Source organism: Spodoptera frugiperda, chromosome 2 (genome assembly GCF_023101765.2).
Source record: "Spodoptera frugiperda isolate SF20-4 chromosome 2, AGI-APGP_CSIRO_Sfru_2.0, whole genome shotgun sequence".
NCBI classification, from domain to species: Eukaryota; Metazoa; Arthropoda; class Insecta; order Lepidoptera; family Noctuidae; genus Spodoptera; species Spodoptera frugiperda.
Genome location: NC_064213.1, coordinates 9,734,918 through 9,748,148, shown reverse-complemented (window position 1 = coordinate 9,748,148; position 13,231 = coordinate 9,734,918). Strand labels below are relative to the sequence as shown.

General features: G+C 37.5%; 1 protein-coding gene across 5 annotated transcripts in view; it reads left to right on the top strand.

The window, feature by feature from the left end:
* The window catches only part of LOC118269123 (uncharacterized), a 258,041-nt gene that overhangs the window by 180,316 nt on the left and 64,494 nt on the right, over positions 1 to 13,231 (top strand). The window lies entirely within an intron of this gene.

Sequence of the window (13,231 nt, the reverse complement as noted above, 5' to 3'; positions counted from 1 at the left end):
CCGTTCACATAAAAACCTTTTTGTACCTTAGATAACCAAAGGAAATTGAATTTTAAATCGTAATAGCTTGAAAGCTCATTTTACACTGATTACCTCCGTTTGCAGAAGACCATAATACTTTGATTGAATAGAATATAGTTGGTAGCAAAGATGTTAGGTTTTCTTTAATATGATCCCTTTTCTACATGAAGTAGTTAGTCAAAATCGGTGTAATTACTGCTATTAACGTTTTATAAACGGAAACATGTGTAATATAAATAATAACCCTGTTAACGTTTATTGAGATCCATCACCATTTCAGTTTGTTTACGTACAAGTCTTTTAAGAAAGCTGAGATTGCATAGAAATGTGTATTTACTAAGAAATAGAAGTGCTCCGATTATAAATCCACATTAAATAGAATACTGCTACTTTATCATTACGTTTTACGTTGATATAATTATATGTACTAATATTAAATATCCTAAAGGAGATTAATAAATCCTCATTCTTCTATCTCTTTAACAAAACCGTCTCTATGCAAAATGTTTGCTTTCTCTCAAAACTTTAGATCGATCCAGATGTTTCAACTACTATCGATTTCCAGGATTCGGGTGTGTAACAAAGTTCATATACGTTAGCGACAGTAAGGACCAAACAGTCCCACGGTATGCAATGGACCGTTCAGCTACCGTACCACCGAGCCAGGAAAGATGACCATGGCTTATTAACCACCAAAGCAACCGCTCTGACCGCGGCCATTAATCTACACCAATTCGCTACACTCCATCCTATTGTTAACTAACGGTTAAAATAAAGTTCAAATCCTGCTAAGACCAGGATTTTAGATAATTAATACTCCCGTGAAAGTAATCTTGCGCTTAATTTAATATCAGAAGGTTCTAGAATTCTGTAATAGAATATTATGTTCAATAAACGTAGTGTAACGGTAGATAATTGATTGGAGAAGTGTTTTGAATCGGTCGAATGCTTTTATGGGCAATAATCCATATTGTGAATTTATTGAAATATATTGTGTGGGACTGTGGGTGGGATGTCCTGACTTGTGACTCGGATTATTTTATTCACAGGTCGTGGGTTCGATGAAAGGTGGGTTTTAATTTACAAATCCTTATGCTTTCCGTCTCATGAGTCATCATTACCATTAAAAATTGGTGTTAACGCTTATTTGTGGGGTATTGTTTATCACGTTTTACAAAAACATACACATTGTTCTCAAACCGTCTTCTCAAATTCCTATTACGAAAAATATTCTAATTTATTTTGAAAGCCCTGAAACAGACAAATAATAATTAACTGATCAGGATAAATAATTCGAACTCAAAATAATAATTTAATATTTCCATTTGCTGTCGTAACTCCTACCAGATTAAATATTAAGTAATAGAACCCGCTATAATGTCATGTACCCACAAACGAAAAAAAAAACATCAAACCTTAATCCCTCCTTTTAGAGTAACAATAGAAAACCAATTGGCAGTCAGACGTCGACTCACATTTTTCTAAGAAGTGAACCGACGCGCACTGCATCTCATTAACCTTTGGAACTGGACAGTGGACAGATTTGCATGTGTCCAACTGTCCAGTACTTGCAATAAACGAGGTTGAAATTTAACGAATAGAAATCGAAAACGAAGGCACTGCTGTGTAATAAATTTTGTTCGTTATCTGTGGCAAGTTGTTTTGACCTGTTCATTTGAATACCTATTCATCAGTTTGTGAATTAAGCTTTATTCTGGATTTTTGCGTTGCCTAGGTGGCGCGACTTTCGACAAATGCTAGAACGCTTAATTTGAACTAGCTTGTTCTGTTTTATCATATTTTTCATAAAACTGCAATTACAAACAAAGAACAAACCTTTATAGATTATTAAAATACGAGTTAGAACTTAAATATAAGAGCTTAAAAAGATAAAACGTACCTAAATAATGCAAAAAGCAGAACTACAGTAATCCAAACCTAAACACCGCCAAGCGACCAGGAAAATAAACTTCGACACAATAAAACCGAACCAATCCATTGCCGGCCACCGTTTCAAATGTGACCTTTACTTATCAAACGGCTAATGGACGGCCATCAGCAGATTATCAACGTTCACATTAACATAATCCTTACAGCCTCACAGCCGACCTGTCTAATATACTTTCACTTCGATATTTGTCAAGTAGTGTAGTACAAAAAATAGACGAAACGTTGACCTCTTCGTTGCGAAAGTAAATAGGTATGAAGCGGCCTCTCAATGTTTGATTTATTTCCATTTTATAACATAGTCAATTAAAACAAATAAAAAGAGAACATATTACTATCGTAAAAAAGGTAATTTTATTCTGTTCTTTAGCTATGCAGACTGTATTGTTTGTTTTCAATAAGGGCGTCGACACACGAACTGGCAGTTCTGTTAGGTTGCGACTGGCAGGTACAAAAGTCTTCGATTTCTTACTAAACAATGTCGGCGTAGGAACCACAAAAGGTCCAGATGTTCCCCAATATTATGACTCTTCTGCACGTGAGGTGTTTCCATGGTGGTTTAACAATGATGGTTTGAAAAAAACATAGCTAGTTACTTTTACTTGATTACTTTTTTTGGGTTTTAAAATGTTATTGTAACAAATTACTAATTACTGTAATTGTATTGTTTCAGGTAATTTTCTGCTGCAATCAACAACATTACAAGAGATGAAAGGACACCGTTAAACAAGCAAAATAGTTCAGGTCTAGATAAAAGCGTAGTGCCCAATGCCCATACACGTAGAACATACAGGCATTCCTGTGCTAAGTGTAGGCGTATTTATATTTATTTGTGGGCGTAGAACTTCATAAGCACTACACCGAAGTGATTACTTTCTCATAACTAAACAAATGACAATCGGCGCGGGGTGTAAACAGGATAACGGGCTAAATCACATATAACCAGTCAGCCGAAATGCCACGAAGCGCGCTCGGCATTCCTCGGCGCGCCTAGCCTACGCACCCTGCGACCTTCTCAATGCTAATCGGCGCCCGCGCAGCTTTACAATACGACATGCACGGGTACCACTGCACCCGGAAATTATGGTGACCTTATTCTTTATAGTTTCGAGTTTAAAAGCTGTTGGGTGGTGATACATTTTATTTATTGCGAGATAAGTATTGGCCGGTGTAATTATTATTATCTGTAGTAGGTTTTTATGACATTTATAGTTCACTTATTCATTTATATCCTGATAGAAACGCAAATTCCAGTTTAGTCAGTCTAATCGCCTGGTTGAAATAATTAAATTTGAATAGTGCGTTCATTTTGGTTCTGATCAAACGTATAACGTCATCAAATACTATTCTATTCATTATAGTGTTCTTCCGCCAAATTTACTCCCCCTATAATAGTCACATACACCAGAACACAAGCACAAATTGCTTCAGTTTTGATTCTCTCTTCCACACCCATAAACAAATCCAAAAACCAAACAAAATCCATACAAAGCTCCACACAAATGAAGTCCATACAAAATCCTTTTCAGCAACAATCCTTTATTATCCCGCCATTAATATATAACTTATATCACCCAGTTCTTCCATATTGGTTGTAAACTAAACTAGAATTGAGTAAAGGAACAATTCTATTGGGTTTGGGATATAGAAATGTAGGCGCAAGTCGATGAACAATGAGTGTGCTGCCATTTGGTGCAGGCCATATCGATAGAGACCTTCTAGTGGCTGCTGTATTTGGTGCCGCGTAATGTATACTGACGTATGAATCGATAAATGGTGATTGCTTTTCATAATACAACATCACACTGTTCTGTGAAAGGCTATGTGCACATTTCACTGGCTGGTTTTGTTGTGTGTTGTGATTAAACTAATTTCTAGTGATATGTTACAATTACTAAATCATCATGATTTGAAATGCGCTGTTTATGTCGCTTGCTTCGTGTTCTCATCGCTTCAGGTCATAGAAGGCATGTCTGTAAACGGTAAAAGCACAAAAACAGCAGAAGTATCATTTAGACTTACAACCTAATCAATCACAAAATGAGAAGACACTAAAATTCCACCGAACAGATGTATAAATAACCTTACTCTATCATACTTCATGAAACGGATGAAATGCAACAATAAATAAAATCTCCTGATGATACCGATAAAAAAACATAATTTTCATACCGAATAAATCATACGACACACGACGTAGATTTACACAAGCTAAATATTCACAATGCTCAATAATATTTCTGTCTAAATCTGCGATAACTGTTGCAAAGCATTGACTTAACGCACATAATACATTCTCACTTGTTTGTCAACTGTAAGGCGTTAGGTAACTAAGATTGTGTGGAGAATTACATTCCTAGCAAAAATTACGTTAGGTATTTCCGAAATTTTGTCTTATGCTTTAGATTTAGTAATAGGAATAGGAAGGAGTGAAGAGAAATAAAATTGAGAGTTGAAAGAAAACATCAATCTGAATAGTTTCAGTTAGTCAAATTAAACTCAAACAAAGCTCTTAGTTGGTACCCATAAAATAGTCAACCGATAATCTTTTGAACAAAATACCTATTTTACGCTTTATAATATTTGTCTTTAAATTGATAACAACAAAGTTATAGGCATTAGAAGGAATAAATAGATTGCTTGACAGTCCTGGCGTAAAGTAAATAAATGATTGCTTTGACGATGATAATCTTGAAGTATTTTACACTTTAGACAATTGTGGCTATAGCCTGTGTATTAGTTGCTGTGTAAAGTTTATGGAGAAATGATTTGCGGGCTAAGATTAATGTAATCAGCGACGTTTTATGCAAAGTCCACGCCTGGGTGTTGTGTTGATTCAAGATCAAAACTGTGCATGCTTATGAGTACTTGTGAATGATTTCCTGCGAACTATTATCAAGATTGAACATAAATATTTTCTTGGACGTCGACTTTTGTCGACGTCCAAGAAAAGTCTTCTAAATCTTCACTACACTTTCTTGAAGCATCTTCGATTGATACCGTTTGTCATTGATCAACCGATTAGCAAGAAAAAGCTTAGAATGCGTGACAAGTTTTAAATAAAATTTTCGAAATCTTAAAATCTTCTGTAAAAAGAAATACTTATATAACTGGCTCACTGAGATTTGCATTTTTATCTATTTGAAATGAAATCCTTAAACAATTTTAAATGTCTGATTATTTTTAGTATTTTAGATTTATGACCATATTTATTCTAAAGCAATGCAGTTAATCTTATTTTTGAATATTTTAAATTTGCAATAATATTTCAATCTTATTTTCGCTGAGTTAATCTGATGATATCGGAGATAAAAGCTGATTTGAAATATACTTAAAATTGAAATAACTTATTAGATTTTTTCAACATACATTTATTTTTACTTGATGTCTTAACTTGAATTTACAATAATTTTGTAAACATTAGTTTTCTTTTTTGAGGGGGGAAAATCAATCTTTCGCCTCACCCTTGCATTTTATTGACTAAAAACCACCCCGTTCCTACTCCTTTTTTTTCGAGCCGGAGCCACGGTTACTTGCTAGGCATTCCGCAGCTACGGGTCGAAATTCTAGGCTATGATGGATTTTATATAAACTTTCTAGTTGTTATTGTAAATGCTTTAAATTCCACATAATATAGGCGGATACGTAAACCTACTATAGAGAATGTTGAAAGTGAAGAATTTCCTACATCGAACTTTAACTGCAAATACTAAGCATTACCGTCTTTACTATATCTATGGGTTTGTCTTGGAACAACTAAAATAAGAAAGAAATATTTAACTCATTTAAAATGCGTTTACGTTTTTCTCGCAAAGTACGCATTTCTAAAGTAATTTCCTTTTTTATTTCCAAAATGCTAAACAAACATTATTCAATTTCTTGTTCTTGCTTGTTTATTCCGTATATAAAACTTAGTATAAACTAGAACTCTAACGTTGGAGAAAATTCACATAATACTATTAAAATTTTCTCACTACATCGTAAACATTGATAGTGTTGGTCATCATCTATGTAAAACACTTTCTACATTGCGACGCGACGCCTCCGCCAAATTTGACATAAATGACCTAATACCGACCACTTGCGTCTATGTGGCTCGTTAACGTGTGGGCCATAAAACCAGTGACTTTGTGAAGAGAATCCACACCTGTTATAAAACTGAAGTGTTTGTTTGTTTGTTTATGCTTATAGAAAGTTTTAAGTCTCTAATATTTATAATGTTGTAAAAATTATAATATATAGGAATATCTTATATATCACCTCTCAATATAATTATTACATTACAATAGAACATTTTTTTAATCATACACTTATTATAATGCTTGCGGAACTATGTGTTTATATATATGTGTTTGATTGTTTGGTTATTCATTTGGAAATTTTTTTGGATCATTATTATTATTGTATAATTTTATGTGATTTAATTTAATTTAATTTAATGCAATTTAATTTAATTTGATTTGATTTCAGACATTGTTATTTGTTTAAGTTAATAATTATTTTTCTGATATTATTTTGACTGTGATTGCATTTGTCCGATTATGTTTTTTTTTTGATGTGCCATATTTCACATTATTTTGTTCTATGAAAGTACTTTTCTGTGTTGTATTTTTTTAGTTTTCGATATTGTGTATGTTTTTATATATATTTTTTTGCATGATGTGGCCTCCTATAATTGAGGAAGCACATAGTTTTAATATTGATTGTATTGTTATTCGTGTTTTCAATGTGTATTCCTTGTTGGAGACCCTTATAATAAATAAAATAAAAATAAACTACGAGTAGTTGACAGCACGCGTTAAACTTTTAAAAGTTCACTTGTCTTTTGTTTCAATAATTGAACAATTATTGTTCACGATATCTCGGGGTTGGTCATCAATCAGCACTGTGTAAACTCATACGCGTTGCAAGCAGTAGGCAAACCCCCTCCTCACCCCTGTTAGCCACCTAAGGAGCGGTCCACTAGTACCGCGCGCATTATAGACAGATATTACACCTAAATTCAAATGCTTTTAAAACAAAACGACACTACACCTATAATATTTACCTACTACATTGAACACCTACTGCATTGAATTCTAAAAGCGGATCGTAATCCCTGATTTAGGGGCCGCTCCGCATTTTTGACAGGTCATAAATAACCTGACGATCTCTCAGAAGGTGGACGAGTCAATTAGGTTGGAATTCACGCAATTATGCGGTTTATTTATTTGAAAAACCAAAGAATTTAGAGTAACTTTAATAGTACCATAATTTTGTTTGGTAACACTTAAAATGTTTTAAAAGAATAACAATATAAGACGTAGGCGTATTGATATCAATGGGTCGATGACTGCATCGATTACAATATTCAAAAAACTAAGTAATATTATTTTGATTGTGATGTTTTCATAAAAGAACTAGGTTTTCAGTTAAATTAGATACTACAAGAGATTATTAATAGCCTGAAAAGATACTATGTGTATAAAAGAAAATAGATTCGTAGATAGCAGCGCCATCTACATTATAAAGAAACATTACAGAAGTAATTACAATTATCATAAAATATGCAATTATAATATAAACAAGCCTATCCCCGAAGTATGTAGTTTCGCCATACTAGTTCTAGGGCTGCAGTTTTGAACCCGCGACCCCTCGGTCGCCAGCCAAGCACGTCGTTAGCCTATTGTCGTGTTAAGTGTTGGAAAATGTGGTCTTACCATCTCTGGTCGAATATATTATCTAGACACACGGCAGTGTGTCCGCCAAGTTCGAGCAAAAAAACCGACACACCGGCCGTGGGTTATATTACACGAACCATTTCGGGCCAAGTTCGACCCACCTATAACTCAAAATCTATTTTATCTACGCATATGAAATTTCTAGTATCTGTCGAGATCTACTTACTTATCTAAAATACAAAATTTCATTAATGTACCTATTGTAGGTCTTGAGATATTGACGTCAGAAAATCGCTATTTTTACTATACACTCACTGACTGACTGACTCACTCACTCATCAAAAACCTAGACCACTTCCAATGGTCGTATTGACTTGAAATTTGGCATGGAGGTAGGTCTTTAGGTCAAGGTAAAGGAAAAAATCTGAAAATGGCCAAGTGTGAGTCGGTTTTAAAAATAATGAAGGTGTAAATTCATACCCCTAAGGAACTAAAACAAAAAAAATATCTATATCTTCCAATGGTCGTACCGACCTAAAATTCGTTACGAAGGTTTGTATTTAGTCAAAGTAAAGTAAAATAAAAAAAAAGAAAATAAACCTTACAAAAATAAATGAAATCCCACCCAAAACATAAATGTGAAAGGCTGCCAAGTTCGATAATATTGGAATGCTTCGCCTATAAAAGAAGTGAGATCTAAATAAGTACCAAGTTCCATACACAGACCTCAGTTAAAAATGATATAACTTGGCAAGTTTTAATAGAAAATTATATACTTGACTCATTGCGTTTAGTAGGTTTATAACAAAGTGTGTGAAAACTTGCCAAGTTTGTTTTACTTTCTATGTACAAGTATAATTTTCTATTAAAACTTGCCAAGTTATATCATTTTTAACTGAGGTCTGTGTATGGAACTTGGTACTTATTTAGATCTCACTTCTTTTATAGGCGAAGCATTCCAATATTATCGAACTTGGCAGCCTTTCACATTTATGTTTTGGGTGGGATAATTGATTTTCATATAAATGGTCAAGCTAAAGTTTTACGTTAGTTATAGAAGATGTATGTAGGATGTATGATTATTTATTACAAGTACATATATACCTATATAATATCATCATCATCATCATCATCAGCCGAGAGACGTCCACTGCTGAACAAAAGCCTCCCCCTTAGTCCTCCGCGTAGAACAACAAGCCGCCACCTGTATCCACTAGCTCCCCGCCACTCTGACGATGTCGTCGGTCCACCTAGTGGAAGGTCTGCCCACGCTGCGTCTTCCGGTCCGCGGTCGCCACTCAGTCACCTTCCTGGCCCAGCGGCCATCAGTCCTCCGAGCGACGTGGCCTGCCCATTGCCACTTCAGCCTGCATATTTTGAGAGCTATGTCTGTAACTCTTGTTCTTTGGCGAATTTCCATATTTCGGATTTTGTCGCGCAAAGATACTCCGAGCATAGCTCTCTCCATCGCGCGCTGGGCGACTCTGAGCCTTTCTAAAAGGCCAGCAGTTAGGGACCATGTCTCGGCACCGTACGTCATCACTGGCAACACACACTGGTTGTACATCCTGGTCTTCAGACACTGCGGGATTTTTGACGAGAAGACTTCATGCAACTTCCCAAATGCTGCCCATCCGAGTTGGATTCTTCGGGCGACCTCTTTCTCGAAGTTGGACCTACCTAGCTGGATGATCTGACCCAGGTATGTGTAGTGGTCTACAACTTCGAGTGTATCGTTCCCAACGACAACCGGTATAGGTGCAACATGGACATTTGACATGATTTTCGTCTTGTCCATGTTCATTTTAAGGCCCACCTGTTGGGAAACGGTATTGAGGTCGCTGAGCATGGTGCTCAGCTCTTCCAGCGACTCTGCCATTACGACTATGTCATCGGCGAAACGGAGATGAGTGATGTATTCGCCATTAATGTTGATGCCGCGTCCGCTCCAGTCCAAGAGCTTAAAAACTTCCTACATTGCGTTCGTGAACAGTTTCGGAGATATAACGTCTCCCTGTCTCACGCCCTTCCGCAACTGGATTGGCCTCGTAGTCTCTTCCTGGAGTCGGATGCGCATGGTGGCGTTGTTATACAAACACTTCAAAACCTCGATGTATCTATAGTCGATGTGGCACCGCTGGAGAGACTGCAGCACCGCCCAGGTTTCGATTGAATCGAAGGCTTTCTCATAGTCCACAAACGCCAAGCATAGTGGCAAGTTATACTCCTCGGTCTTCTGTATAACCTGCCGCAGCGTATGAATGTGGTCTATGGTACTGAAACCTTTTCGGAATCCGGCTTGTTCGGGAGGCTGGAAGTCATCAAGCCTGCGTTCGAGACGGTTCGTAATGACCCTCGAAAACAGCTTATACACATGGCTCAGAAGTGAGATAGGTCTGTAGTTCTTTAGCAGACAGTTGTCGCCTTTTTTAAAGAACAGAACCACCACACTCCGTTGCCATGCTGCCGGCGTGGTTCCCTCGAGTATGACGGAATTGAATAGCTTCTGGAGGACTAAAAGTATCGGTTTTCCACCCGCTCGCAGAAGTTCCGACGTGATTCCGTCATCGCCCGGCGCCTTGTTGTTTTTAAGCTGTTTGAGAGCCATCCTAATCTCGTACAGGCTGATGTCTGGGATATCCTCAGTGTAGTGCCGCGTCAGTTTAGCTCTTGGGTCCCGAGCTGTACCGACGATGGGTTGCCGTGTTGAGGTGTATAACTGTCCGTAAAACCTCTCGAGCTCTCCGAGGATCTCGGACTTCGACGAGATGACGCTGCCATCCTCGGTCTTCAGCCTCGTCATTTGGCTTTGCCCAACAGACGAATTCTTTGCGAAGACTTTTGAGCCCTTGTTTCGCTCAATTAAGTCTCTGACTCTTGCGGCGTTATAGGCCCGCAGGTCACGTCGCATGTATTTCGAGATTCGTCTATTGAGCTTGCCGTATTCAGACATATCGTCTGAAGACTGCAGCCTCATCTCGCTACGATCCTTAAGAAGTTTTAAGGTTCCGTCGGAGAGCTTTTGGGGCCTGTTTCGGCGGGGGGTCTTGAAGAAGTCTGACCCCACTGCTCGGACAGTTTCCACCAACCCATTATTTATCTCGTCCACGTTTCCACAATCGGCTAGACACTGGAAGCGATTTTGCAGTTGGAGTTGGAACTGCTCGGGGTTTTGGATCTGGGCACGTCCAGGGCGGAGCGTGGACTTCACCAGGCGTGACCGCTCTAGTTTTACATTGATGTTCAGTGTGCCCCTGACAATACGGTGATCGCTACCGGTTTTCACCTTCGCTATCACAGAGACATCACTGAATATACGTCTTTCGGTCGCCATGATGAAGTCGATCTCATTTTTGGTAGAACCATCAGGGCTTATCCATGTCCACTTCTTGGCCGGTCGCTTCTGGAAGAAGGAGTTCATCAAATAGAGTCTCTCCCTCTCCATAAAGTCGACCAGCCGCTGGCCCCGATGGTTTCGCTGCCCATATCCAAATGGCCCTATTCTCAACTCATCGCTATTCCGTGTGCCCACCTTTGCGTTGAAATCCCCCATCACAACGGTGAAGTGTGTTTCGGAGGAGTGTATGGCTTTTGAAATTTCCTCATACAGAGCCTCTACTTCGTCGTCACAATGTGTCGAGGTCGGCGCATATACCTGTATGACCTTCAGCGAATACCGGTTAGATATTCTGAGTATAAGGTACGCTACCCTGTTCGACACACTGTCGACCTCACACACGTTGTTGACGAGAGACTTGCGGACGAGAAATCCGACACCACCCTGGGATTTACGGTCTCCTTCCCGGAAGAAGAGCAAGTTGCCGGAATCTAGGATTATCGTATCCTGACCCTCTCTTCGGATTTCAGATAGTCCCAAGATGTCCCACCGCATTTTGCTCAATTCTTCCTCCAGCTCGACAATCTTCTCATCAGTCCGCAGTGTGCGGATGTTGTGCGTTGCCAGGGCCAAAGTTCGTCGGGGGTGGTAGCGCTTTCTCTGCCGGGGATTCTTAGCACCCCTGCTCCGCCGTTACCTGATCCGCTACCTAGATCAGGAATAGCGGAGCTGCCGGGGACTGGGGGCCGTGTAATTTTGTTGTCGCTCATAGTGAAAGGGGGGGGGTGCCATAATCCCCACGCTTGGCAGGCGGCTTGGGGATCGCAGTTAGGTCACCGATACATTTTGAGAATGCTGCTGCCCATTCCTCGGTGGCTGGTCGCAGTTTTAGGACGTACCCGGGTCACAGGACGTACCCGGGTCAGATATAATATAAAAATGTTATATTACCAACTTTGGTAGTTTTTTTGGGGAATGGTAATGATTTAAGGTGATCATTGATTTTTTGCGTAAGAAAAATCTTAAATACACTTGTACATTACTCAGACTTAAACAGAATTTTATTTACATATATGTATAATTTATATGTCTATGAAATATAAGAATTCATCAGTTTTTGACCAAACCAAATATAAGAACAAATTAAAATCACCAGCTAGCTTCGACCTTTAAAACTAACCAATCTGAACTTTACACAAAAGCAATTATTCATGGTAAATTCCAACTAAAAGATATGATTTATCATTAGTCACATTTTGTTATTGCATTTTAATAATATCAAAAGTTAGCATATTCGCCACTATTGGTCCGAATTTGGTAAAAATCGATTTGAATTTGTTTCCTTGAGAAGTGGTAGAATGTGTCACGGCGCCCACGCGACAACCTATTGTGATTATTCCATAAGGTGGAGATATAGAGCCTTCGACATACTTAGGATACGTTGGAGGAAATACGAGAAGGATATCAAAGTAATATATTTAGGTGTTTTTTGAGTAAAATTAAATCATTGTTTTATTTTGGTTTACATTATTGTTTGGTGTTCGATAAAGGTTAAAGTCTGTTTTCATAAATAACTTAATAGGAATTAAGAGAATTATGCTATTGCACATAATTTTGTACAAAATAATCTCATAATTTAAAAAAGCATTAGGCATTTTGAAAATTGAACGTGTTGAACGTAAGAATCTATATAGTTGTACATATGTATATGCATATGTATTGTCTTGAATGCTATTTGTTATTGCAGATGTTTGATAAGACTTGTACCTTTTAGAAAGTTCACTTTCAGATTTGTATACATATTCTAATATAGTTAATAAGTCACGAAGCCACAGCATACATATGTAAATTTCCATTTTTTGTCCCATGAATCGATATCGAAACGACTGATCGATAGAAACTCGTTAATTTATTCGATTCCAGATCGATACCATTGGCGTAAGCTCAGTATGTTATCTCTTATAAATCTATAATAGCGGTAACACGGTAGCTCGAACTACGAATCAATGCATAATTTATAAACGAATAACTTAATAGAATATCGACCTTATTATGTTATATATTATTACAATGAAATAAATAATAATAAACGATCGCTTAGTGTTGCCCGGACAATAATGGGTTTATAATAATATAAATTTATAATAATAGGATTATTAATTTAATCTCGATTAAAATTGACAATCATATTACTAGATTCAGTGTGAATATAGTGTGATATATGTATATGGGAGATACCCCGTGGAGATGATTTTCATTTTTATAA